The 24599-nt window shown below is 41.2% G+C and overlaps 1 long non-coding RNA gene across 1 annotated transcript in view; it reads right to left on the bottom strand.

Annotated features, from left to right (window-relative positions):
* Positions 1-1253: 1253 nt before the first annotated feature.
* Positions 1254-24599, bottom strand: part of LOC134740257 (uncharacterized) — a 100717-nt gene continuing 77371 nt past the window's right edge. Inside the window, exon 3 of the long non-coding RNA XR_010127583.1 lies at positions 1254-4240. This is a non-coding gene — a long non-coding RNA (uncharacterized LOC134740257). The remainder of the gene's footprint in view (positions 4241-24599) is intronic.

Raw genomic sequence — 24599 nt, 5'->3', positions numbered from 1 at the left:
AATCCAAGGAACCATCTTCTCTTTCTCCTAGGCGAGACTGAACTGTGCTTACCTTCCTCTCTCTTCAACAAATGCAACAGAAGTATCAAAAACTGTCTTAAACTGGGCCCAGACCAATCTGATTATAAGCTTAATACTCCCTCACCCAAATTATTTCGTGATTCCTAGTTTACATTTTTTGATTCACCTTGTGTACTGCAAATCCCCCTGTGTTTGTTAACTTCTAGTCTCGATGCCAGAAATGCTTAGCAATGAAGAAAGGACTTTGAGCTGTGAAATTGAAGAGGAGAATCTCCCAATTTGGATAAGAGATTGTTAATGAGATTGAATGTTCAGGAACATGATAAATTCCTTTCATGGGGCCTGATAAATTCCTCTCTTCTTTTCCCACTCATGTTAATGTCTCAGTTGAGGGCTAGGCACAGAAGTCAAGCAGATGGGACTCAAACTATCTTTAAAGGGAGTACAGGGTACATGTTATGTTGCACTGCCCAAGTCCCCTTTAGGAAATGAGGGAATCATTCTCCCAGCCGCAGGGAGTACTCCCAGAAGATCACCCTCAGCTGACAGCCGTCTCTGGGCTGGGGATTGTTTTGGCTGAAGAAAACTGTCTCATCTAGGGTCACACCTTCCAGAGGCAGCCTACATCCAGTGAGTCATTCATCTTGGAGGTATAAAGGTCCAGCCCACTCTCTCCAATTTGGGACACGTCTGTGGAGTTTCTGAGGCCTTTGCTGGGACTGCATTGCTTTGTTGGACTCTCCCTCTGACCAGTCTGCTTTCTTCTTCTCTCTTCCACAGGTATTAATCCCTAGAGAACTCTCTTACAAATTTCCTACATGCTAATGTCAGAATTTGCCTTCCAAAGGATCCAGCCTAAGATGTGTCCAGTTCAGGAAAGTGTCCTGAAACAGATTACATTCAGCTGAGTTGTGGGCACTGAGAGAGAGAAACGCAAACAGAGAGTACTTATGATTCCAGGGATCAACTTAAGTGAAGACCCAGACGACTTAAAGACTCAACACCGAAACTCTGCAAACCTTCCCTGTCTCATCTGGGGCCTGACACAGTCTTTGTTGAATGAATTAATAATGATAGGTGAGCTTTTTCTATTTATTTCAGATTGCAGGTTGCATTTGTTTATTTGTTTACAACAAAAGTGCATGAACAAATCATACCAAGCAGGAATAATAACAGCTATCATTTATTGAGCTCTTACTTTGTGCCAAGCACTTTATGTATATACTGTCTTATTTATTTCTCATAATGATCCTGTGAGGCAGATACTATTGTTATTCTAATTTTATAGATAAGAAAACTGAGGTTTAAGTAAGTTAAGATGCTTGTTATAGTCAAAGAGCCAGTGAAACCCTTGGCCACACATACTAGACTCCCTGGGGACAAAGAACCTCAAAGGAGCACCACTGAGAGCTGCTGGAGCCCAGAGGGGTTTGCACCCTCTCTGCCAGATGTCCATGGATGCCTGGCCCTTTGGATAGTTCTGCCTCATGCAGCTTGAGGCTAGGAGAGCTGAGACCAGGCTACGGTTTGGCTTCTGCCTCTTTATTTCGGGGAATGGCATGAAGATCAAAGTGCTCAGCTGCTGGTGAGAGAGCCATGGTTCCAAAGCTGTAGATAGTTGCCTCTGCTCAAATGAAGGGTAACTTGATAGACAAGTTTTTCCTGCCTTTGGCAAAAAAGGTGCCAGCACAAGGGTAATGTTTAAAGATCACACAGAGATTTTTTATTTTTTTTCCAGGAGATTGTGTATTGAAAAGTGGTGTGGGGTTGGCAAGGTGTAAGGGGAGGCCTTTAACAAAAAAAGAAGCTTGTACATAGGTTTCTTTGCAGGTGGGATTTTGTGCACAGAAGATGCAACACGCCTCTTGTTTTTTTCTGCTCATCAACTCAATCATCTGTTCCACCCATGTCTATTGGGTGCCTACTACATGTCAGGCACAGTTCAAGACACTGGGATGTAGCATTCTAGATTGTAGCTTTCATGGAGCTCATATGCTACTGAGGGAAGGATAGGCCTGTCTGTCCAGAGAGCTGGGTTGCAATCTTGTAGTATTTTCTTGTGACAATATCGAGTGCTCAGAATTGCTAGCACTAAGCACATGGGTAAGCGCACAAGTGTAAGAATGGATTTCATCTACATAAGCAGAGGGAATTACAGAACTAAGCAGGAAAGTCCATGGAGTGCACAAATGGGTGATTGTAAATCCCCTTGCTGCATCTGGCAGGACACTTTACAGTGGGGTGCAGGAAGGATTTAGAGTAAAACCTTCTGAATAATGGGGATGGGGGAGCCAAGGCAGCCAGCCTAGAAGTTGTCCTATTCCCAACAGCAGTTAAAGAGGGCTATAAAGGCCATCTCTTTCAGCATGATGAAGAGCAGAGGTTTACTAACCTTACTAGCTAGGTTTACTAGCAGCAGGCACTTGACCAAGTGGATTTTCACTGGAGGAGAAATACAGTCTACACATTACATTTGTTGTGCAATTAGAAACAAGAAGAGTAAAGGTCAGAGTTAGGAAGAAGAAGACTTTGCAGGAGGAAGGACCGAGAGAGCTCACTGACTACTACTGCTTCAGACCTGATACAATGACATGATGTGCCCTGTGAACCAGCTGGGATCCTGGTGGCACGTGACCCAGCACAGCATGCAGGAGATCCATGGAAGAATCACAAGGATAACTGAAGAAGAGGTTGCAGAACAGATTCAGGGAAGAGAATGTCAAAGTCCTTTTGGCTTGTCCTAGTGGAAAGGGGCAGGTAGTGAACACCAGACCCATGTGGTTGTTTTCATTGTGTAATATTTTTTCCCTACAATAAGTATATTTATGCTTCACAGTTTTGAAACATGTGTGTGGGTCATCATACATTGTGGACTGTTTATTTTAAACAAGTCTTTTTGCTGACATGCCTATAAGTATTGACCAGGAGGGGACGTGAGTGGGCATATCCCCTCTCCATGGAAGTTGCCTGGTGCCCACCATGGGCAGACTAGCTGAGCTACCACTTAGAGGGCAGGTCTGACCAAGAGTTAGGAATCCACCATCCTGGTTCACTCTTTGAATTTCCTCCTATGTTTTCTACAGTTGTGAAAGCTGCAGTCAGCCCTATCTGTGGGAACTTTAGGAATGTGGCCCGTCCAACCCTGCAGCAACTATCTGCCTGGTTTTCCTAAACTGCTAAGATTTTTGACAAGTGATTTCATGGTCCTTTTATTCCTGTGTGTCAGATGCACAGTATTAACTTTGTACTATAATTTGGATATGCAGAGAAAACATACTTCACTTTTTCTCCACCTAATATAACCTTCCTTTGAAGCCCACACCCAACTGGTTAGCAAAGAGAAATTTTTCTCTTTGTGTTCAATTTAAGGCTTAAATCAATATTAAACCCAATATTAAAGTATATTTAGATTAATCTCTTTTGGATAAATGGCTCAATCTTTCAGATAATATTCTTCCTCCTTCTGGTATATTCTCATCTGGTGTGTCCAGATATACGTGTGAGGGGTGGTGGTGGTTTCTGCAACCTCATGAGGGCCATGGGGAAGATTTAGGGTCTTTGTGCCTCTGCCCTGTGCTTCCTCTGGCCTCTGAAGAAGTGTAACACATGATCTGGCCCCTCTCAGCTGGGTCAGAGCCTGGGAGCACCCTCTGGCTGACTCATCCTGACCTTGGCTCTCTCTGGCATCAGACAACTCTGATGAGATTCCCATTTGGCTTTGGCTTGGCTGCTCCATTCAGTGGCCCTGGGTGCTCAGATCCTCCACCCTTGTCATGTCAAGAACTCCTTTGCTGGACTCTTGGGTTCTCCTTCACTGGAAGCAAAGGCAACTCAGCAAAGGGAGCCTTGGAGTCTGCCTCTGTTTGACTGTGCTGGAGCCACCAGGGAGAGGCACGTGTCTGTTAGCTCAGTGTAGGCACCTGGGAATTAGCTTCCTCCTCTTCATCTTTACTGGGTTGCAGAATAGAACCTCTGCGCTTCTTTGCGTTCTCAGATTTATCTAACACATCCGTCCTCAGTCAGCCAGGAGGCAGCGGATGAGGCCAACAGCCTTGCTCTCCTGCCTCCCCTGTGTTCCTTCTATCTCCTGCTATTCCTGGACAGACTGAATGTGGTGGTAGGGAGGTGCTGAAGGGAAAGGAGGTGTCAAGGGTGGCTCTCAAGTTTGTGCTTGGTCCAGTCGGATGGATGGTGGTGCCATTTGCCAAGTTAGAGAACTCTGGAAGAGAACAAATATGAGAAGGTAGATTATGAGTTTATTTTTTAACATGAAGTGTTGTTGAATAAATGGATACACTAGAAAATAAAAACCTTGAGAAAAGCAAACATGTAGGCCTACACACACACACACACACACACACACACACACACACCATTTGCTTCCAAGAAGAGTTCTGTGCGCTTACATCTCACTCTTAGAAACACCATCTACTGTTGTAGCATTATGGATTTTACCTTCTTCTGCTGTACTGGAATCAGCCTCCATGACCTACATGATAAACACATTGAAAAGCTTTAGCACAGAAAGATGTGAAAAGAAACCCAGGGCATCTAGTGAGAACAGGCCCACATACTGTACAGGAAGTGATTAACCAACACCCAGCAGCCACACCAGCCTCAGATGGTATCATTCACTAATCAGAGATTGAAGAAACCCCAAAGGTGATGATGGTAAGTTTGGGAGGTGAAGGTGGTGGGGGAGCTGCGAGATGGAAGGCAGAAGATTAATTTAAAACTGGGAAAGTGTTTTCACCAGAAAACAACTTTGCTGAAAAGAATCTGCTCACAAGCCTAAGCCAATCTTTTTTTTTTTTTTTTTTTAAAGGCACTAAGAAGAATATTTTATTCATTTAATCATTACTAATTCAACTTTCTAGTAATATTTTGCTAATTTTCTTTCCAAGGTTTTACCCATGTACATATAGGAGCACACTGCTACACAAATACTTTATCATTTCTTATAATATATTTTACAGAAGTAGTATCATACCTAAATTTTTCTTTTTTTTTTTCTTTTTATTATTATTATTATTATTATACTTTAGGCTCTATGGTACATGTGCGCAACGTGCAGGTAAGTTACATATGTATACATGTGCCATGCTGGTGCGCTGCACCCACCAACTCGTCATCTAGCATTAGGTATATCTCCCAATGCTATCCCTCCCCCCTCCCCCCACCCCACAACAGTCCCCGAAGTGTGATGTTCCCCTTCCTGTGTCCATGAGAACAATGTGTCCTCATTGTTCAATTCCCACCTATGAGTGAGAATATGCAGTGTTTGGTTTTTTGTTCTTGCGATAGTTTACTGAGAATGATGGTTTCCAATTTCATCCATGTCCCTACAAAGGACATGAACTCATCATTTTTTATGGCTGCATAGTATTCCATGGTGTATATGTGCCACATTTTCTTAATCCAGTCTATCATTGTTGGACATTTGGGTTGGTTCCAAGTCTTTGCTATTGTGAATAATGCTGCAATAAACATACGTGTGCGTATGTCTTTACAGCAGCATGATTTACAGTCCTTTGGGTATATACCCAGTAATGGGATAAGCCAATCTTTTAATTCAATCTAAATTCATCAGCTGAATGTGGACTCTTATAATTATGTTCCACTCTGCCACTAGCTAGGACTACCTCCTGTATGATCCCTTTGAAATGTTGATTTTCCCATACATGTGTTCATTCCCCTTGACTCAATGAGTCTAAACTTTGGACTTGATTCTAAGGAATGTATCCAACAATAGGAAGAAGCTGTAGGCATAATGTTCATTGGCACAGTCTCTATGATATGGGAACGCCCTTCATGTTAGGAATGTGCATCCACTTCATGAAGAATATTAACTGTGATCATTAGGAAAGCTATCCTGCAGCATGAAAAAATGCTTGGATATTCCCTTTATTGAAATGCCACCATGTGGAAGCACTATGCCACATTTAGATGCAAAACTATAAATGGATACGCAAGGGAATAACAACCCTAGTGCATCTATTTGTTAAGTGGTTGGATTCCCTGGTATATCAATTTATTAAGATGAAGATGAACCATAGAGACGTTAAGTCCCTTTAAAAGGTTACACATTATAAGAGAACTGAGATTTGAACCCAAGTTTGTTTTTCTATAAAGCCCATGATGTATTCAGACATTCAGTCAACAAATATTTATTGAGTATTTACTATGTGCCAAAAATTGTTCTAGGCCATGCACTTTGGATGATATTATATTCCCTGGAAAGAAAAGCAAAAATGCAGCTTTTCATATTCAAATGCAATTTTTTTTTTTTAGACAGGGTCTCGTTCTGTCTTCCAGGCTGCAGTACAAGAGTACAGTGGCATAGTCATGGATTGCTGCAGTCTTGACCTCCTGGGCTCAAGAAATTCTCCCACCTCGGCCTCCCAGGTTGCAAGGACTGCAGGAGCATACCACTATGCCTGACTAATTTTTTAAAAAAATTTGTAGAGATGGTGTCTCAGTATGTTTCCCAGGCTGATCTCGAACTCCTAGGCTCAAGCCAGCCTCCTGCCTCAGCCTTCCAAAGGACTGAGATTATAGACGTGAGCCACTGCACCTGACAATCATACAACTTCTTATCAGAGGATGGCAACAAGAAGAGCAAGACTTAAATGTTTTAGACGTATTTTACAGTTTTTGGAAATTCAGTCTTGTCTACTCACCATCTGCTCATACCCTACCCATCTTCAAGATTTCTCTCAAACTCCCTTCCCCATCTCCTCTAGCTCCAACTCGCCTCTTTCTTTCCTAACTCCCTTTGCCACACAACGCACACCTTATTAGAGCTTGCTGAGTACTGATTTCCAGTGCTAGATAGCTACTCTGAGTACTGATTGCCAGCGCTAGGTATCTACTCTTAGGTATACATTTTGGTATACACTGTCTTGCTCTTCATATAAATATATATGTATGTATTTTTCTTTCTTTCTTTTCTTTCCAACAAGGCTATAAGCACTGCCTCAATCAATTGAGAGTTGTTAAGGCTGGAACTTCTCTTAGTAATAAACTTCACAGTGGTATTGCCTTACCAAAAAATCCCTATATTCAAACTAGAAAATGTGCGACTTTTTAACATTCTTCAACCCAGCAGCTTCAAGCCCACAGAGACTTGAAAATCAACAAAGACACTTTAAAACATCTCATTTAATTATTTCAACAACCTATGTATACCTATGTAATGAGCTATAATAACAACCCTCAACTCTCAGTGACTTATTTCTTGCCAATGCTGCATGTAATGTTTAGGTCAATGGGGGCTTTGTTCCATATCATGCCCACTCAGAGACCCAGGTGATAGAGACTTTACTATCTGAAACATTCCCAGTCTCTAGGGTAAGAGGAAGAAGTGGTGATATAATTAAAGTCTTCCATAGTTCATTGGTGAAAGTAAATTATATGGCCATACCCGAAATCAAGGAAGAATGGAAGTGTAATTCCAACAATTACTCAAAGAAGAAGAACCAGAGATATTCAGTGAAGAGCATTAATGAGTACCACAATATTATTGTTATTATTGTTCTTTCTCTCTTTTTACTTTGTAAACACAATTAAACCTCACACAGGTTAAATAACTTGTCCAAGGTCAAATATTTAACCACATGTATTAGTCAACTTGGGTTGCCTAATACAAATAACATAATAGAATTATATAATAGTAACATAATATAATTATATAATAATTATATAATAGTAACATAATATAATTATATAATAATTATATTATATATAAAAATAACAAAATACCACAGACTAGGTGGTTTAAAAAACAGGCATTTATTTTCTGGAAGACCAAGATCAAGGTATGAGAAGGGTTGGGTTCTGATGAGGGCTCTCTTTTTTGCTTGCAGAAGGCTGGCTTCTTACTGGGTCCTCACATGGCCTTTCCTTTGTATGTGTGCATGTCCAGGGAGGGGTAGGGAGAGAGGTCTCTGTGTCTCTTCCTCTTCTTTATAAGGACTTCAGTTTTATTGGATCAGCGCCCCATCCTTATGACCTCATTTAACCTTAATTATCTTTTTAAAGGCCTTATTTCCAAATACCGTCACATTGGAAGTTAGGGCTTCAAAGCATGAATTTGGGGAGGGACATAATTCAGTCCATAACACCATAGAAAAGCCAGGATTTGAACTGAGGTCTGTCTGATAGTGGAGGCTATGCTGCTTCTGCTCTACCACACTGTTTCTGCTTTCCAGGAAAGATGTACTGCATACTCCTCAGGTTCTGGCCAACCTAAGTTATTATTCCCAGTGGGGCTCTTTGTTCACTAATCTCAATCTCTGATTCAGTTCAGGTGTACCCTTTCCAGATATTATGCCTATTTGCCTTTCTATTAGTCTATTCATTGTTCATTTCTTATTTCTAAAAGACCCTACTATGTTTTCTTCAAAATAGTATGTATTGGTAATACCAAGATCAATAATTCATAATTATAGGCTTTAAGGGTCCCATCTTCTAGAGGAGCAGTCAGTAAAACTAGCAAACAATTCCAAAAGCAATGTAATAAGCACTATAATTATGTTCTGTCTAGTCAGTTTTTGAAAACAGGTATCTCCCAAGTTTTTGTATTCTACTCATCTGTCAAAGGGCAAATATCCAGAATCTACAGAGAACTCAAACAAATTTACAAGAAAAAAACTACCCCATCAAAAAGTGGGCGAAAGATATGAACAGACACTTCTCAATAGAAGACATTTATGCAGCCAACAGACACATGAAAAAATGTTCATCATCACTGACCATCAGAGAAATGCAAATCAAAACCAAAATGAGATACCATCTCACACCAGTTAGAATGACAATCATTAAAAAGTCAGGAAACAACAGGTGCTGGAGAGGATGTGGAGAAATAGAAACACTTTTACACTGTTGGTGGGACTGTAAACTAGTTCAACCATTGTGGAAGTCAGTGTGGCGATTCCTCAAGGATCTAGAACTAGAAATACCATTTGACCCAGCCATCCCATTACTGGGTATATAGCCAAAAGATTATAAATCATGCTGCTATAAAGACACATGCACACGTATGTTTATTGCGGCACTATTCACACTAGCAAAGACTTGGAACCAACCCAAATGTCCAGCAATGATAGACTGGATTAAGAAAATGTGGCACATATGCACCACGGAATACTATGCAGCCATAAAAAATGATGAGTTCATGTCCTTTGTAGAGACATGGATGAAGCTGGAAACCATCATTCTCAGCAAACTATTGCAAGGACAAAAAACCAAATACCGCATGTTTTCACTCATAGGTGGGAATTGAACAATGAGAACACTTGGACACAGGAAGGGGAACATCACACACTGGGGCCAGTTGTGGGGTGGGGGTAGGGGGGAGGGATAGCATTAGGAGATATACCTAATAAAAATGACGAGTTAATGGGTGCAGCACACCAACATGGCACATGTATACATATGTAACAAACCTGCATGTTGTGCACATGTACCCTAGAACTTAAAGTGTAATAAAAACTATATATATAAAAGAAAAGAAAAGAAAAAAAAGAATGAAAAGACAAGCCACAGACTGGGAGAAAATATTTACATACACATATATATATACACACACACACATATACACATATATATGTGCATGTATATATTTATACACATTTATATTTTTATATATTATATATCGTGTGTGTATATATTTTTAAAATATAAATATAATATATAATATACAATATAAATATATGTGAATATATATTTTTAAAATATAATTATAATAATATAATTTAAAATATATTTTAAATTATAATTAATTTAATAATAAATTAAAAATAAAAATATAATTTAAAAATACAAAAATATATTTTAAAAATATATATACACACACATATATGTTAATAGATTTGTATCTGCAACTGACAAAACTTAATAATAAAAAAACAGTTTTTTAAAAGGTAAGAAATTATAACAGACGCTTCACCAAAAAATACGTGTAGTGACAAACAAGCACACGAAAAAATTCACTGAACATCTTGGGAAAACGCAAATTAAAACCATAATGAGATAACACTACATACCTATTAAAATGGCTAAAACAGGCCAGGCATAGTGGTTCATGCCTGCAATCCCAGCGTTTTGGGAGGCAGAGGCAGGAGCAACACTTGAGGTCAGGAGCTCGAGACCAGCCTGACCAACATGGTGAAATCCTGTCTATACTAAAAATACAAAAATTATCTGGGCATGGTGGTGGGTGCCTGTAATCACAGCTACTCAGGAGGCTAAGGTAGGAGAATCACTTGAACCCAGGAGCAAAGTTTGAAGTGAATCAAGATCGTGCCACTGCTGCACTGCAGCCTGGATGACAGAGACTCTGTCTCAAAAAAAAAAAAGGCTAAAACATAAACAAAAAAACAAAAAACCTGACCTTAATAAATGTTGGCTTGGTGGAAATATAAAATGGCAGGAACATCTCCTACATGATTCAGACATGCCACTACTAAGTCTTTACCCAGGAGAAATAAAAGCACCTGTTCCTATAAAGACTTATATGCACATGTTTGTAACAGCTTTATTTGCAACAGTCCTGAACAGGAAATAGCCCCAAAGCCCACCAACTGGTAAACAGATAAACAAACCATGTTCTATTCATACAATGGAATACTACTACTCAAGACTAAAAAAAAAAAATCAATCTACAACATGGAGAAAGCTCAAAATAGTTATTCTTAGTGAAAGGAGATAGACGAAAAAAGTGCATACCCTTTATTTCACTTATATTAAACTATAGGAAATACAAACTAATGTACAGTGATGGAAAACTTATCAGTGGTTGCTTGGGGATCTGGGAAAAGATGCATGGAGAAGGGCAGGAAGGAGGGATTAACAAAAGGTAACTGGAAACAAACCTTTGAGTAATGTTTATTTTTATCATCTTTATTTTGATGATGGTTTCCCAGGTGTATATTTATGTCAAAAAAGTCATACACTTTAAATATGTGCAGTTTAGAGTATGTCAGTTATACTTTATAAAGCTATTATGAAACAATGGAGAAAAATAAGTCCTATTAATTATCTTAATTGTTCTTCCCCAAAGCATTTGCAGCCTAATTATTTAGCCCACTACTAAGTGGTTGGTGGGTTAAAGAAAGAAGACATTTATTTCATTCAAATGCTTGCAATCCAGTTTTGGCCAGAGGTGCAATGGATAGATGAGTATGTATACACACAAAACAATGCATCATTATCTAAAGCACTGTACTGATCACTTGTGACATGCCGAGGTAACAATTAATTTTACAATTGAAGTTAAGATTTATTCTCATACGGAATTATGAAATAGCTGCTATTTTCTGACAGCCAACAACTGTCTGATTGCTCTAGCATGTCTTTGAAAGGAGGTATCATTCTTTAGCTAAGTAGCTGTGGAACCTGTATGTAGATTTCCTCCATCAGTTAACCAATTTCTTTACCATCTACTGTGCTCCAGTCACGGCGATGAGCAGAAAAAGCCAGAGTTCTTCCCTTCTTGGAGCTTGCAATGTCAGGACTCCAAGTTATTGAGAGGCTAGCAAGTCATAAGTCCCCTGGGACCCTGTGGAATGCCTAGGCTGAAGGTATGATGTAAGGAGAAGGTTAGATTAGATCAGATCAGTGTTTTTCAAACTGTAGATTGCAACCCATTAGTGGGTTGTGAAGTCATTATAGTGGGTTGTGAGTGAAGACCAGCATTGAATAAATAAATAAATGGAATATAATATATTAGAGTACATCACATACATTAAGAGCAAGTGAGATATTTCAATCGTGTGTGTGTGTACTAAATTGTGAAATAAAATAAATTTCTTACTATAGATTATGATCAAAAAAGTTTGAGTAATACTGGCTAAATGAATCACTAGAGCCCTCAGCTCTACTGTTTTAAAGAATTCTGATAATGATTCACCCCTTTTAAGTAGCTGGCAATTATATTTGGAACCATTATTTCTTTCATTGATGTGGTCCCAAATTTTCCTAACTTGGATTCAGCATTGGTCTTTTAGTGTCTATTTCTACTTTAATTTAACAATGTGAATTTCTTAAGGTTAACTCTTGTGTTTTGTCTTAAAAAAATTTTTTTTTTTTGCGTGTAACCCAGAACTTTGCACACAGAAAGTTTTCAATAAATAATGGATTTTATTTTTAAGAAGTACTTTGGTTTAAGTCTTCAAGTACATATTAAGTGCCTACTATGTGCAGGACAAATACCTTCTGCTGTGCTAGGCATGAGAAGTACTATGAACATAAATAACTGAGCTAACCTTTATTTGTACCTCTTCAACTGTACTTTCCAAATACTCAGAGATTGTTCGGAATGAGAGTCCAGTCAGCCTCCTGGGCCACACAGCACAGCTGTTGTACCAACGCCACGTATTCATGGTTAGATATACTATGGCCTATACCGAGCAACTGGGCAGTGTCTGTCGTTTTGGCAGAGAAACCCCTGCCCTCGCCACCACCCATCTTCCTTGGCCTCCTGGAGAAGTAACAGCTCCTGTTTCCCTTTGTGCCTTGTTCCCTGACTCACCTTAGGATCCTCACCTGGAATCCCATCCTGAGTTATCTACATAGACCTCTGCAAACTAACAATGCCCTTCCTTAGCCTCTCTGGCCGCCACCAGTGGAAATCAAGAGAGTGTCCTACAGCATTCTCAGTGGGACGCCCTCCTCCCACCTCTACATCGCCATCAACAGGAGTCCAGAGCACAATCGTGAGCTCTACGTGCCCCTGACACCCCCTGCTCCCTACCCCGGTTTATTTCCAACACTTCTATTTTATCGCCATTGTCTGCCTTGAGAGCATCTCAACAAATCTCATTCGTCCTTTTTATATCAGTCACCACAAGAGACCAAATGCTCCAGATGACTCTCATCTCCATGTGGCTCCAATGTTATGTTACTGACGAGGCCTTCCTAACTTCACTAATTAAAAATGCAACCCACCCCTCTACAACCCTCCACACCTCCTGGGCCTTCTCTCTATTTTATTTTTCTCCATAGCACTTACCATTATTGAGCATACTATGTATTACTTGTTTTATTGTCTTTTTCACTAGACTAGAAGCTGCATGAGGGCAGGAAGTTTGGTCTGTTCATGGCTGTACTCCCAGTGACAGTGCCAAGCACATAGTCAGCACTCTGCAATGATATGTGGAATGAGGAATGTATATTGTGTTAGCATTTAATTGCTGAGGGATGTGTCTATGATTTTCTTCTTCAGAAAAGGTGGAGACTCCAGTTTGGGAATGTAACCTGCCACTAGGTCAGTAGGGTGTCTTTGAATGGCTCAGGGGCTGCTACTAGGGGAAATATCTCACAGAATCTCAGGGACCATGTGTCAGCTGCCCCTGAGCATTAAGCCAGATCTGCCCCCTCGACCTCATTCTTCATACCACAGCCTGGAAGACCCAGGAGGCTGGAATGTCCCCTTGGCCAAGGATGTTCTCCCTCAGAGCTGCCCCTCCTTCCATTCCCCATCTCAGGAAATGCTCATACATGCTCTGTCTGAACACTAGGACTGATCTGTGCAAGCTTTCTTTAATCTCTCCCATCTAATCCATCCCTAAGACCTGTCTCCTATTCCTTCCCAGTACGTCCTGAATCTGAATGGTTTTCATCACTTCCGCCATTTCCACTCAGTCCCAGCCAACACATCACCGTGCAGTAGCCATAGAATTACTCCCCTGCTGCTATTCTCAACTCCACAGTTTATTCCCCATAGAGCAGAGATCTATTCATTTGTTTACTTCTCATGTTATCAAAGAATATTTTAGTGACAGGAAATTGGTGGAATGAAATGCTAGATGAAAAGAGCCAGATGCAAAATGGAATAAAAAGTACTGTCCAAATATGAATATATGCATAGAAAAAAAAGCCTAGAGGAAAACACATGAGTATTTTAAGAGCAGTTATCTCTGAGTAGTAGAATTATGAATGGATTATATTTTCTTCCTTATACTGTTCAGTATTTTACAAAAACTCTACAGTGAACACGGACAGTCATTTAAAAAAGTGAATAAGAAAAATGTTGAGAGACCAAGGAAGCAGTACTAATGATGAGCAAATTTATTTAGTTGAGCAGATTTAAGTTTTTTCACTTAAAAATGAAATTAAAATTGGATTCAACTCACTTTTACTGATCACCTCTTGCATCTCAGTCACTGTTCTATGTGCTTTTCCCATGATTTATTTCTGCAAGGAAGGATTTTTGCTGGTTTTGTAGATAAGAAAATGAATTTGGAGAGATTAAATGGTTTGTCCCAGGTCTGCAGACAGTTCATCCCGGGCCATTTCCACTCCCCTACCACTGTCTGGTCTTGCCCCAAGGGCTGGCATTCAAGCAGACCCCTGGAGAATTGCTGGGGACAGGGGCTGCTGAGCAAAGATGATGGGAGTGAAATTACTAGCTCAATAAGGGGAGAAAACAGACGTTCAACATAAATCAAGTGACTAGAGTACCGTTTTATTTATATTCAAGATATATTTAAACTTGAAACTTATTGGCAAAGTGGATTTAATAATCACGAGTAAAAGCAGCATAATGTTAAACCTTGGCTTGTTCCACTTTCTTGCCCTATAAAAACAAAGCCCCAAGCTCTGGGGTTGACGCATCTGGCAAGAGCTGGGCTAAGTTCTGGCACATCTGCAGAAAGTCCCACCTAGTGAGGGGAAGGGGAGGAGAGGAGGGAAAATGAGAGGGGCACTTGTAATTTCTTTTGGCGCTCCGGAGAGACTAATCTTTTAGAAACAAAACCCCTTCCCATTACACTTAGAATAACATCCACATGTCAGGTCCCCAAGGTCTGGCCCTGCCTATTTCGCCAACCCCCTTTCTTCCCTTTCTACGCTTTGGCACTCAGCCCTGTCTCACCTGCCTCTCCCTGTCCCGGAGAACTTGCTTCTTCCTCAGATCTTTAGCCTGCAAACTCCCTCTCATTTATCTGATTTTAGCTGAAATACAGAAAGCCTTCTTTGATGACTTCATCTAAGATACCCCTCCCTCATCCCATCACAAACTTTTATGAGCAGAACTTATTATATAGTATTGTATTCAAATAATATATGTAAAGAATAGGTATGTTATAACACATGATAATGCAATGAATACTTATGAATGCATCAGCCAACTCCAGATCTAGAATATTAACAATACCCGATTTATTTTTTGCATAGTACTTACTACTATCTAAAATTATATTATGTATGCATTTATATGTATTTATTTTGTCATCCCTACTGAAATGTAAGCTCTGATGTCTGTCTTGTTTATTGCTATATCCCCGGAGCTTAAAATAGTGCCTAGAAAACAAATATTCACGAATAGAAGATGAAGCAGAAAGGTCAGAGCAGTGTGGGGAGTGGTGGTGGTTGGCCTTTTGCTGTCTCCAAGCAGAGATCCATGAGCCCCTGGACACGGCTACTCCTTCCCTGTGTTTCTCCAAAGTGTAGTTGATGTGCTGTTGTGTAACGTGGAGTATAAGGTCCAGTTACACAGACAAAAGCACACAAGACTATCTTGCCGTTTGAGACTCAGTTTCTGTCTCTGGTAAAACAGAGACAGTAATACCTACTTGCAGGATACCTGAGTTAGAGATACAAACACACTCACCTCCCTTCACCCTCATATGATCTGAGAGGGGCAGGACCAAACAGTGAAGGGGCTGCTGCTGGCAGCTGACAGCTTCAGACCTGGAAAGAGAAAGAGAGACAGACAGGCTCTGGGTTGCAGGAGTGAGGTCGACAGAGACCCAGGCCACTCTGAAAACTGTGGGGGGAATATCCATCCCCACAGTAGCAGATATTTAAGCCTCCAACTGGGTCTGTGAGGCTAGGAGCAGGCCCCTAGAGCAGTGAGATCTCCTGGCCTGGGCACTGCCTCCCTAAAAGAGGTGGGAAATTTCTCAGGGAACAAACACAGGGTCTCGGTGCATGAGTGGAGAATGTTAAGTCCCTGATAAGAGAAATGAAATCTCTTTTCTCTTCAGTGAATCAGGGACAGACTTAAGTAGAATCTCGGTGTTTTTCTCCAGTACAAGTGCCCTGATTGAGCTGGTCTGTCCCCAAATTATGTCCAAACAGTCTTCAATGCCCCACTTTGCCTGATAGGTTAATTAATTAATTAATTCAACTAACATTCACAAAGCAACCAGTATGTGTCAGGAAGCCTCATGCAGACTTTCGGATTAGAAGATCCATAGATAGTTGAGAGGTTTCCAGGCCAAGAGGAAAATGAGCAGATGCACAATAGTGACCTCTGCATTAGCCAGAGAAGGGTAGAGCCCAGGGGAGGGAACTGCCAGGTTGGCTGAGGCTGAGGGCAGAGTGGGGGTGAGCAGGTGGGAAAAGGAGTTGCATTGCGCCTGAAAGAAGATGGAGAGACAGCACAACAGTACAGACTGAGCTGTGGATGGTGAAAAATAGGAACTGCGAGGACGTGGCGGAAGGGAAAGGGAGTCCTTTTGTGGATGTGGGCTGGAGCCATATCCTGAAGGCTTTGTTTCCTATGTCCTGAAGGCAGCAGAGCAACATAAACCGGGAGGTGAGGGAAGATGTTCCTGAGGAACTGACAAATGAAGCATGCACTGAAGGACCTGTGGGAGATGGCTGGGTAAAGGAGTGGGGGTGGGGATCTCGGCAGACAGTGGGGACAGCATGATCAAAGGCCCTAGTGTACCGTGGAACCTCTTGAAGAGCTTCATCCCCGTAGGCCCTCCCAAGGGGTAATAGGGGAGGGCGGGGTAAGAAAGGCAGCCCAGGAATTCAGTCCCAACCTCCCTTGGCCCTTGGAAGCAAGCGTAGGACAAGTAACAGCCTTGCTTCTTTGCTTAGTATCTCAGTCCTATTACTCTTCCCCTTCTTCCCCCTTATGACAAACTCCCTGCAAGTGTTTTCTGTTGGAGATGGCAAGAGGAGCAAGGGTGTTACCTAGCCCACCTCAACTGCTACCCTACTCAGTTTGAAAGCTCTGTCTGTTCCCCATTTCTTTCACAGAAGGAAGGCTTCAACTAGGTTTATTCAATTACGTCTAACTTGTGTAAGGTTATAGTGATGATTCATTGATTGTTTTCCTGATTTGGATTTAAGCCAAGAATTTAATTTTGTGTAAATAATAGACACATTTAAAAAGTCAGAGCCCATTTAAGAAATAGACTTTACATATCTCACCAAAACAAGTGGCAAAAGAAAAGGATAAGATGACTTTATCAAAATTTAAAACTTCTGTGCTGTAAACATGTCATCAAGAAAGAAAAAAAAATGCCTCACAGAATGCAAGAAAATATTTGCAAATCATATCACTGATAACAGACTTATATCCAAAATATGTAAAGAACTTTTACAACTCATAATAAGGTAAAGGACTCAATAAGAAATGGCAAAAGACTTGAATAGGCATTTTGGCAAAGAAAATGTACAAATGGCCAATAAGCACATGCAAAGATGTTTAATATCATTAGTCATTAGAGAAATGCAAATCAAAACCATAATGAGATACCACTTCACACCCACTAGGATGACTCTCATAAAAAAGACATAATAAGAAGCGTTGGTGGGGGTGTGGAGAAATTGGAACCCTCATACCTTGTCAGTGGGGATGTAAAATGGTACAGCAGCTTTGATAAACAGTGTAACATTTCCTTAAAATGTTAAACACAGAGCAACCATGTGACCTAGCCATTTCACTCCTAGGTATAAGGTATACCCAAGAGAAATAAAAACATACGTTCACACAGAAACTTATACATGAATGTTCAAAGCAGCATCTTTTGTACTAGCCAAAAAATGGGAATAGCCCGAAGTCTACCAACTGATTTCATTTATATGAAATGTGCAGAAAAGGCAAATATATAAAGGCAAAAAGATTCGTCACTTCCTTTAGTGGGGAGAGGGGGCCAGTGGGAGGAAATAGAGATTGACTACTAATGGGCATAGGGTTTCTTTTAAGAGAGATGAAAATGTTCTAAAATTAGATTGTGATGATGGTTATATAACCCTGTGAATATTCAGAAAAACCCATTGAATTGTATACTTTAAGTGGGCAAATTGTACACTATGTGAATTATACCTTAATCAACCTGTTAGGAAACAAAAGAAGCAAGCTAATGACCCAGAGTAGGTCAATCAATATTGTCAGAGTCTGCCATGTAAAGTAAATTTACCCAGATTCTTGGCATAGTAAGCAGGTCAGGCAGAGGAAACTTCCTGAATGGAAAAGTATAGCAATAATAATAATAATAGTCACATTATTAACAGTAATAACTCAGATCGATATGATCTTTATGGTTAACAAACACTTTCTTATTTATTTGATTAAATCCTTCCACTCACTTGAATCACATGAGGGAGGCATCATTACACACATCCTGCACCTGAAGGAACTGAGGCTCAGAGAGTTTAGGAGCAAGTTAGATCACCAGATTGTAAATGCTAGGCTGGGAGTAGAGCCCTGCCTCCAAATCTAGTGTCACTCCACTAAGCCTGAGAGGGCAAGGGGCCATGTTCAGTCTTGTTTATGCTGGTATCCCCTGTGCCTGGCAGGATGAATGAATAGATGAATGAGTAGGAAACTGCCACTTTTTGAACTCTGCAACCAGGTAATGCAAAGTGGGCTCCAGCTCCTCCTAGAAAAAGAGAGACCAGGAAGGACATGTTGGAGAAAAGGTGCACCACAGGATTGCAACATCACAGGCACTGGCCAGGAGCTTAGTCCAGATGTAACACCGACTCGATCCCTGTACAGATTAAAGGGACCAAGCCAGGGAATATCTCAGAACAGAAGGCTTCCTATTTCTAGCTGCCTTGTGCATTGTCCTCAGCCAACCAATGCCCTACTGGGATGGAACTAGGGGCACCCAGATCATCTCAGCCCCCTCTCTAGACTCCTGCCATCTTGAATTCTTTGTCAACATTTCCACCCCAGAGGGAAGCTGCAGCCCTCAAGCCTGGGGACTTCCCATAGCTAGTTTGTGCTGAACAGGCACTATCAAGAAGCTATTATAGGATCCCACAAAGGAGATACAGTCTCACACAGCCATAAGTGTCTACTGCTGGAACTTGGAGAGGACAGAGATGGCTTGTTTTCTGGCTCTATGGAGGGCTCACCCTTCTGCCTAACACGATGAGTTGGCTGATGGGTGAGTTTGATGGGCTGTGTTTCACATGGTAGTGGAGGAAGAAGCAAAGATGCTCTTTTGCTGAGGTTTTCCTTTTTCCATGGGAAAAAGGTAAACCTCATTCACGGGCCAGAAATTATGGAGCCAGATGTTCTGGAAGGAGACTTGGATTTGGAAACACACCAACCTGAGTAAAAAACCCATTTCTGCGATTTACCCTGGTGCCTCTGTGAGCCCAAGTTCCTCATCTACCAAATGAAAATCTCACAGGGCTGTAGTGAGAGAAGTAATTTACCCAAGGCCCACAGTCAGTAAATGGGCAGAGCTTGAATTTGACCCCAGGAGTCTTGACTCCGCCTCCATAAGATCACAGTGGGTAGGAGATGTGTAAACTGCACACAGAAGCACTGGCCATGATAACTGCAGATGCCTCCTGCCAGGGGTGGAGGCTAGGAAGGAGGAATGGGAGCAGATGAAGTTTGTGTTTCCCATTGGTCAGGGCAGAGTGTGTGCTCCATGCCCTTAAGAGGGTCCATGGCCTAGAAGAGTTCTTACTTTGCAGACTTGGCCACAGGAGAGGCTGGGCTCTGGCTCTGGCTGTACACCTTAAATGTATATGGTTCTTATTTGTCAACTATACCCCAGTAAGGCAGGGGGTGGGGAGGAAGAAAGGAATCACCTGGAGATGCTGCTCAAATGAGCATTCTTCCCAAGCACATCCTTGGCCTGGCTCCTTCCACAATCCTTCCATTTCACCACCATTGCAGCATTTGGGCCATACCAGGAAGGGATGGGAAGCAAACAGTGACCCTGTTCCCCCAGGGTCTTGCTTGCTTCTTCCAGACGTGGTCCGTCTGGATTCTTTATGACTAAATCACACTTTGTTCCTTTGGCGATTCTGTTTGGAAGGCCACATGGAACTGAATGTCTTACTTTCCTTCTCTGTGCTGTTAACCAAGGAACAAGCCACAATATTCCCTTAAACTAAAGCCTAATACAGAGCAAAGTTCTAAATCTCTTCAAGTCTATGAAGGCTGAGAGAGGTAAGAAATCTGCAGAAGAAGAGTTTGAAGCTAGTAGAGGTTGGTTCATGAGGTTTAGGGAAAGAAGCCATCTCCATAACAAAAAGTCCAAGGGGAAGCAGCAAGTGCTGATGTAGAAGCCACAGTGAGTTATCCAGAAGATCTAGTTAAGATCACTGATGAAGGTGGCTATACTAAACAACAGATTTTCAATCCAGATGAAACAGTCTACTATTGGAACAAGATGCCATCTAGGACTTCATAGTGAGGGAAGAGAAGTCAATGCCTGGCTTCAAAGCTTCAAAGGACAGGCTGATTCTCTTATTGAGGCTAATGAAGCTGGTGACTTTAAATTGAAGCCAATCCTCTTTTACCACTTTGACAATCCTAGGGCCCTTAAGAATTATGCAAAATCTACTCTACCTGTGCTCTATAAATGGAACAACAAAGCCTGAATGACAGCACATCTGTTTATAGCATGGTTTACTAAATATTTTAAGCCCATCTTTAAGACATACTGCTCAGAAAAAAAAGATTCCTTTCCAAATATTACCTCTGATTGACAGTGCACCTGGTCACACAAGAGCTCTGCTCGAGAGGTACAGGGAGATTAATGTAATTTTCATGCCTGCTGACAAAACATCCATTCTGTAGCCCATGGATCAAAGAGAAATTTCAACTTTCAAGTCTTATTATTGAAGAAATACCTTACATAGGGCTATAGCTGTCATAGATAGTGATTCCTCTGATGAATCTGAGCAAAATAAATTGAAAACCTTCTTGAAAGTATTTACCATTCTAGTTGCCATTAAGAACATTGATGATTCATGTGGGGAGATGAAAATATCAATTAACAGGAGTTTGGAAGAAGTTGATTCCAACCCTCATGGTTGACTTTGAGGGGTTCAAAACTTCAATAAACAAAATAACTGCAGATGTGCTAGAAATAGCATCAACTAGAATTAGAAGTGGAGCCTGAAGATGGGACTGAATTGCTTCAATCTATTATTAAACTTGAACAGATGAGGAGTTGCTTTTTATGGATGAGCAAACAAAGTTGCTTCTTGAGATAAAATCTACTCCTGGTGAAGATGCTGTGGACACTGTTGAAATGACAACAAAGGATTCAGAATATTCCATAAACTTAGTTGATAAAGCAGTGGCAGGGTTTGAGAGGATTGACTCTAATTTTGAAATAAGTTCTGCTGCAGGTAAAATGCTATCAAACAACACAGCATGCTACAGAGAAATCTTCCCTAAAAGAAAGAGTCAGTTGATGCAGCAAACTTCATTGTCGCCTTATTTTAAGCAATTCCCACAGCAATTCCAATCTTCAGCAACTACCACCCTGATAAATCAGCAGCCATCAACATTAAGGCAAGACCCTCCATCAGCAAAAAGGTTACAACTTGCTAGAAGCTCAGATGATCCTTAGCATTTTTTAGCAACAAAGTATTTTAAAATTACAGTATGTACATTTTTTAGACATAATGCTATTGCACACTTAATAGAATACAGCATAATGTAAGTGTAATTTTATATGTACTAGAAAATAAAAAAAAATTGTACTTGCTTTATTGTGATAATCACTTATTGTGGTGGTCTGGAATCAAACCTGCAACGGCTCTGAGGTATGCCTTTATAAGTGAGCTCATGGGGTATTTGTCATTATATGCCTGGCTTATGCTGAAGCATAATATCCTTTAGGTCTATCCATGTTGTCGCAAATGGCAGGATTTCCTTCTTTTTAAAGACGAAATGATATTTCACTGCATATGTATCTATAGATATCTATATATCTCACATTTTCTTTATCCACTCATCCATTGATGAACACTTAGGTTGATTCTATATCTTTGCTATTGTGAAAAATGCTGCAATGAATACAGGATTCCAGATATGTCTTTTGAGATATTGATTTCATTTCCTTTTTTAAATATCCAGAAGCGGGATTGCTGGATCATATAGTAGTTCTGTTTTTAATTTTTAAAGGAATCTCTGTGCTGTTTCCCACAATAGCTGTACCAACTTCCATTCCCACCAGCAGTGCACAAGGGCTTCGTTTTCTCCACAGCCTCACCAATACTTATCTTTCATCTTTCTCATGATTGCCATCTTAACAGGTGTGAGATGATATCTCATGGTGGTTTTAATTTACATTTCTCTAATGATTAGTGATGTTGAGCACTTTTTCATATACCTGCTGGCCATTTGTATGTCTTCTTTTGAGAAATGTCTATTCACATCTTTTACCCATTTTTAAATTAGGTTATTGGGTTTTTTTTCACACTTAAGTTGTTTGAGTACCTTACTATTTTGGATATTAACCCCATTATCAGATGTATCATTTGCAAATGTTTTCTCCAGTTCTCTAGGTTGCCTGTTCACTCTGTTGGTTGTTTCTTGGGCTGTGCAGAAGCTTTTCAGTTTGATGCAATCCCATTTGTGTGTTTTTGCTCTGACTTCTTTCTTGGTGGCAATCCACTCAAAGAAGGAAGCCAACTTCAAACACTGTGAAACTAAGATGGTCTGTTCAGACCTGCACTGAATTCTTTGTCATATGTGGGGAGGATTTAACTATGTCTTGGATGAGTCTTAGAAGGAGAAGGAGGACTGGGAATTGTTGCAGGAATTAAAGACAAGGTAAGGAAAGAGCCAGCTGGGAGTGTATATATATAACAATAGTAATAGTGATAATCATGACACCTCATTTAATTGAACACTTACTATGTGCCAGACCCTGCTGTAGGAGCTACATATGTTACTTATATGTTAACATATCCCTCCTCCTATCATCATCCGCATTTTACAGATGAAGCAACTGGCTGATAACTTTCTTGATGTGCCAGTAACAGATTTGAATGTACGTGTCACTCCAGTGCTCTAGAGACAGGTGTGAGGGGTGAAAATGTGGAATTTAGAGCTGTCCTATCCTGGAGATCCCTCCCATGAGAGGAGCTGGCGTTTTTTCTGGTTCTTGACTAAATCCGGTTGAGGCAGGAGGTACAGACCTCCTCAACCAGAAAGCCTGCCTCCCCGGCTCAGGCGTGAGCACCTCAAAGGCAGGGCCTCATCTGCCTGCTCTCTGGATTCGCCAGTGTGGCTCCTAGCATGGACCCAATCTGTGTTTGTTAATGAAAGTGATGAACACTATTAATACAATGTTGCCCTTTTCCTTGGGGAGTCTTTCTGAGGTGAACACGGTGATGTGTAGAGCATGTTACAGTTGACAAAGCACTTTCCCATCCAGTGTTCTGGAGGCCTCAGTGCCACACTAGACTCCCCACTCTCCCTCACTGCTGACCCCTAATGGGTGACCAAATCCAGCCAATTCTGCCCTTAAAGTTGGACTCATCTGGTCCTTCCCCACTGCCACCCTCTACATCCAGGTCTCTTTATCTTCTTTCCACAACATCTCTGTGACTTTTCTCCTCACTTCCCATTCTGCCTGGCACTAAGCCCCATTTTTCCATACAGTAGCCAGAGAGATCTTTCTGAAATCGAAATCTGTCTAGGTTTCTCCTCCCTGCCCTTAGGGGCAAGTCCAGCCTTGTCCACAGGGAATGAGCCCCTCTGCAATCCAATCCTCATTTCCTTGGTGCCCAGCTTCTCTTTCTCTCACCAGGCCCCAACCCTTCACCCACCCCCTTCCCGGCCACAGTGCCGAGAGTGACCCATGATGCCACATGCCTGAGTCATCTGGAGCTGCTACACACATCAAAGGGCAGGCAAAGCAGGGCTCTGGAGGGACTTTCCATCCCTCCCTGCACGTCATCCCCCTGCCCGCACCAGCATGTTCCTCTCGCCTGGTGATGTCACTGGCCTGGGTGCATGTGCGGCCAAAGAAATTGGCTCACATCAGGGCTCCAAGGTGGCATAGGAGGGAAATGGATGGGGACGGACATCCTCCTGGTCTCACTTCAGAGAGATGATTACGGTGCAACAGAAGGTGAAGTAAGGCTTGGCACAGGGCACAATGGGGTGTTCAGGCCTCCCATTTTCTAGGTGCCACTAGGCCCTCAAAACCTCTTGAGTAAGAAATGAATATGCAACCTTTGATAAATAATGTCACTAATAACAAACATAACACTTGTTAAACAAAATACTTATATGGTACTGTCTTCACTTATATGGTACTGCTTCACTGTTGTAAGCAGCCCACATGACTTTATCTGATTTAATCCTCATACAATCCTATGGGGAAGGTTACTAGTTATGATTCGCATTTTACAGACAAGAAAACTAAGGCACAAAAGAGGTTAACTCACTTGCCTAAAGCAACACAGCTAGTAAGTGGTTAAGCCAAGATTTGGCTCCTGAGTCTGTGCTCTTGACCTCTATGTTATTTTGACAATTTGCTAGTCAGGCCTGCCATCCTGCCAAAAGGAGTGTCTTCCTGCAACCCTACACTTATGGTGATTGAGAAGTGTCTGCAGAATAG

The sequence above is a fragment of the Pongo pygmaeus genome, chromosome 9 (assembly GCF_028885625.2).
Source record: "Pongo pygmaeus isolate AG05252 chromosome 9, NHGRI_mPonPyg2-v2.0_pri, whole genome shotgun sequence".
NCBI classification, from domain to species: Eukaryota; Metazoa; Chordata; class Mammalia; order Primates; family Hominidae; genus Pongo; species Pongo pygmaeus.
The sequence above is the reverse complement of the archived record's forward strand: the minus strand, read 5'-3'. Positions and strand labels throughout refer to the sequence as shown.